The following is a 4083-nucleotide window of genomic DNA, read 5'->3' as shown; positions in this document are numbered from 1 at the left end:
TTACCCTCATCGATTTGTGTGCGCAGTCCGGGCAGGTTTCAGTAAAACTTTTATGTTGAAAACTAATGAAAATAAGAATTTTTGCCTTAAAAGTTGATTTTAGTTGACTTCGGTCAACATTTTTGATAAACATGCCCGGATCCGTGCTTTGACGGTCCCGGTAGGCCCGTATCGAATTATGGGACCTGGGCGTATGCCTGGAATCGAATTCCGAGGTCCCTAGCTTGAGTTATGAATTTTTGATGAAAATTAAAAGTTTGAAATTTATTTGTTTTTAAGAATTGATTGATATTTGGCATTGTTAGTATCAGGTCTGTATTTTAGTTCCGGAGCCCGATGCAGGTTCATTATGATATTTAAGACGTGTGTGAAATTTGGTGAGAAATAGAGTTGATTTGACGTGATTCGGACGTCCAGTTGAGAAAATAGAAATTTTAAAGTGTTCTTGAGAATTTATTTGATTTGGTGCTAAATTTGGAGTTAGGAGCCCATGGCTCGACATAATGTGTACAAAATCTTAACAAAATATATTTCACATAAATTCTAGGTGACAATCACACCTATTAATCATATAGAAATATTTTCAACAAACAAGGATCTAGGCATGACAAATAGAGGATTTAATAAGTGCCAATAATTTCCAATTTAATACATAAGGGCATCTAAGGATTTTTAATCAATGAAAATCGAACGTATAAACCAAGTACGTACTCGTCACCTCGTGTATATGATTTTCAATTACACAATTTGCACATAAGACTCAATGCCTAAGGGGAAATTTTCTCACTCGAGGTTAAGCAAGACACTTACCTTTTTGAAGTTGTAACGACCCGGCCGTTCGTTTTGAGAATTTAAGTCCTATCCGATGGCATAAGGCCCTGAGCAGCTTCGTATTATGTGCTTTGACTTGCGTGCGTGCTTAAATTCAATTATCGGGTGATTCAAAGGGGATTGGGACACTTAGTCCCTAAATGAGAGCATAAGTCTTAGAATTTGGACCGTAGTCGGAACTGTATGAAGACGGATACGGAATGGAATTCCGTCAACTCCGTTAGCTCCGTTGAGTGATTTTGAGCTTATGAGCGCATCTAGAATATGTTTAGGAGGTCTGTAGTAGATTTAGGCTTGAATTGACTAAAGTTAAATTTTAGGCGATTTCAGCCGATAGTGGAAGTGGAAATTTTGATATCGAGATCGGAATGGATTTCCGAAAGTGGCTGTAGGTTCATAAAGTCATTTGTGATACGTGTGCAAAATTTGAGGTCATTCGGACGTCGTTTGATAAGTTTCGGCATCGGTTGTAGGAATTTGAAGTTTCAAGTTCTTTAAGTTTGAATTGGAAGGTGATTCGTGATTTTAGCATTAGTTGATGTGATTTGAGGGCTCGACTAAGTTCATATGGTGTTTTAGGATTGGTTGGTATGTTTGGTTGAGGTCCCGTGGGGATCGGGTGAGTTTCGAGTGCTTAACGGATCAAGAGTTGGATTTGTGTTACTGCTGAAGTCTTCAGGCATCTGTCATTTTCGTACCTGCGTTTGGGGAGACCGCGGGTGCGTGATCGCAAGCGCGAAGAGGCAAGCGCAGAAGCGGATTTGGGATGTGTGGTCAGGGGTCGCAGGTGCGAAGGGAAATACCGCATCTGCGATGCCCGCAGATGCGCTAAAGGACACGCAGGAGCGGAGGAGATCGCAGAATCGGACAATAGTCCGCAGGCGCGCACTCGCAGGTGCGGCCCTTTTTTCGCAGAAGCGGACCCAGCCCTCTTAAGTCATTTCCGCACCTGCGAAGGAAATTCCGCAGGTCGCAGGTGCGACCCAAGGTCTGTAGATGCGGAATAACTGGGCAGAAAAGGGGCAGATTCGAGGGTTTGAAGTTCACTTCACAAATTTGATTGAGAGCTCGGTAGAAGGCGGAATTTGGAGAGATTTTTGGAGGAAGTTTTTGGGTAATTATTCTTAACTCCCTTATGGTTATATTCCACTAATCTATGCTCAAATTCATCGTTTAACTTCGAATTTGGGGTGAAAAATTGAGAAAAGTTCTTAGGCCGAATTTTGGGATTTTGATCGAGATTTTGGTGTCAGATTTTAGTAAATTTGATATGGTTAGACTCATAAGTGAATGAGCTTTCGTATTTTATGACTTTGACCCGATTTCGAGAAGTGGACCCCACGGACGATTTTGAGTTAATTTCGGAATTTTCGTTAAAATGTTGATTTCGTTAATTAGATGAGTCTATTATTGTTGTAATTATGATATGGAATTACTTTTGGCTAGATTTGGGCCATCCAGAGCCGGATATTCGTGGAAAGGGCATTCTTACGGATTGATTGAGCTTCACTCGAGGTAAGTATCTTGCCTAACCTTGTGTGTGGGAACTACCCCTTAGGATTTGAGTCATCTATGTTGATTGTAGTCTGTGTACGCGAGGTGACGAGTGCGTGCTCGGACTTATTTGTGAAAAGTTGGCCTTTTAGGGTTCTTATTCTTTGATTAGAGATAATTGCTTTAGGATTCACTCTTACTGTCTATTTGACCCCTATTCGACTTAACCAAAGATTTTACCTCTTCTGTCGTCGTGCTATATTTTTCATAATTGCCTATCTTTAATTGAAATCATTATTTTCTCACCCTATAATTGTTTAGTCTTAATTGGAGTTATGATTATCTTCCACTGCTTATCCTTACTTGAATTGTTGAATTTTTCTCGTAATTGCTCAACTTCAAAAGGAGTTTAGATAACCTATATCTTAGTTGACTTGCCATTATTTGGAACTACATTTATATTTTTTTTTCCGGATTGTGGAATCGTTGTGGATTGTGGAATCATTGCTACATTTGTGTTTTGTTTTTCCCTTGTTAAGTTGTTCTCCTTGTGCCTAACATTCTTTACTGTGGTTATTCCTTGCGAATGAGTTATACCGTTCTTGTGATTTAAATTCTTGAGTTGATTTGCTCGCCGTATTTTGCATTATTGTCATTGTTGCTTTTGTACTCGTTGTGGTGATTTACGAGGTTTCTGTCGTGTTATAGTTGTTATCTCTATTGTTTGCGCTGCATATTTAAATTGGGACTATAGACGTATTCCGGAAGATTCCCTTATCTTGCATATTTACTTTGGGACTACGGACGTATTCCGGGAGATCCCCCAGCACTGCATATTTAAATTGGGACTACAGACGTATTCCGGGAGATCCCCCAGCACTACATATTTAAATTGGGACTACGGACGTATTCCGAGAGATCCCCCAGCACTGCATATTTAAATTGGGACTACAGACTTATTCCGGGAGATCCCCCTGTCTTGCATATTTACTTTGGGACTACGGACGTATTCCAAGAGATCCCCTAGCACTGCATATTTATTTTGGGATTACGGGGCAGTATTGTCACTCCCCGAACCTGGGAGCGAGACCAGCACCCGGTGCCTCACCTAACCTGGCATACCAAATCGCGACTAAGGGACTCTGAACATATAATTTTATAATTCGGCCATGGGGCCACCTTGCAAGACAATTTGTGAAGAAAAATATAAAACTGAATGGAAATTAGCGCTAACTAAATATCAATATAAAGCTAGGCCGACAAGGCCATCATAACTACTACAGTTGACAAACCACCAAAATATACATGCCAGGCCTACAAAACCAACATACTGCACTAACCAACAGGATATGTCTACAAGCCTCTACTGATAGATATATTGTGATTGGAACAGGGGCCCGACCTACCCATAATATATATACATATATACAGAATATGTACACGAAAACCTAGACCCGATAACTCTGAAGGATGTGGAGCTTATCGATCAGGATGAACTCTGGAAACACCTACTGAGGAGGTCTACCCGTCTGTCTATCTGAACCTGCATGCATGAAATGCAGCGTCCCCAAAAAAGAGACGTCAGTACAAAATAATGTACCGAGTATGTAAGGCAATAACATAACTGAAAACTGAAACTGAACTGATAATATAATAACTGGAAGTAACAGGGAGTCAAAGATGATTTGGAGATATACTTACCTGCTAATACTGACTTAACTCCTTCAATATATTAAGTAAAATAAATATCTGGCCCTA

This window comes from Nicotiana tabacum, chromosome 15 (genome assembly GCF_000715075.1).
Source record: "Nicotiana tabacum cultivar K326 chromosome 15, ASM71507v2, whole genome shotgun sequence".
NCBI lineage: Eukaryota > Viridiplantae > Streptophyta > Magnoliopsida > Solanales > Solanaceae > Nicotiana > Nicotiana tabacum.
This window is presented reverse-complemented; position numbering follows the sequence as displayed.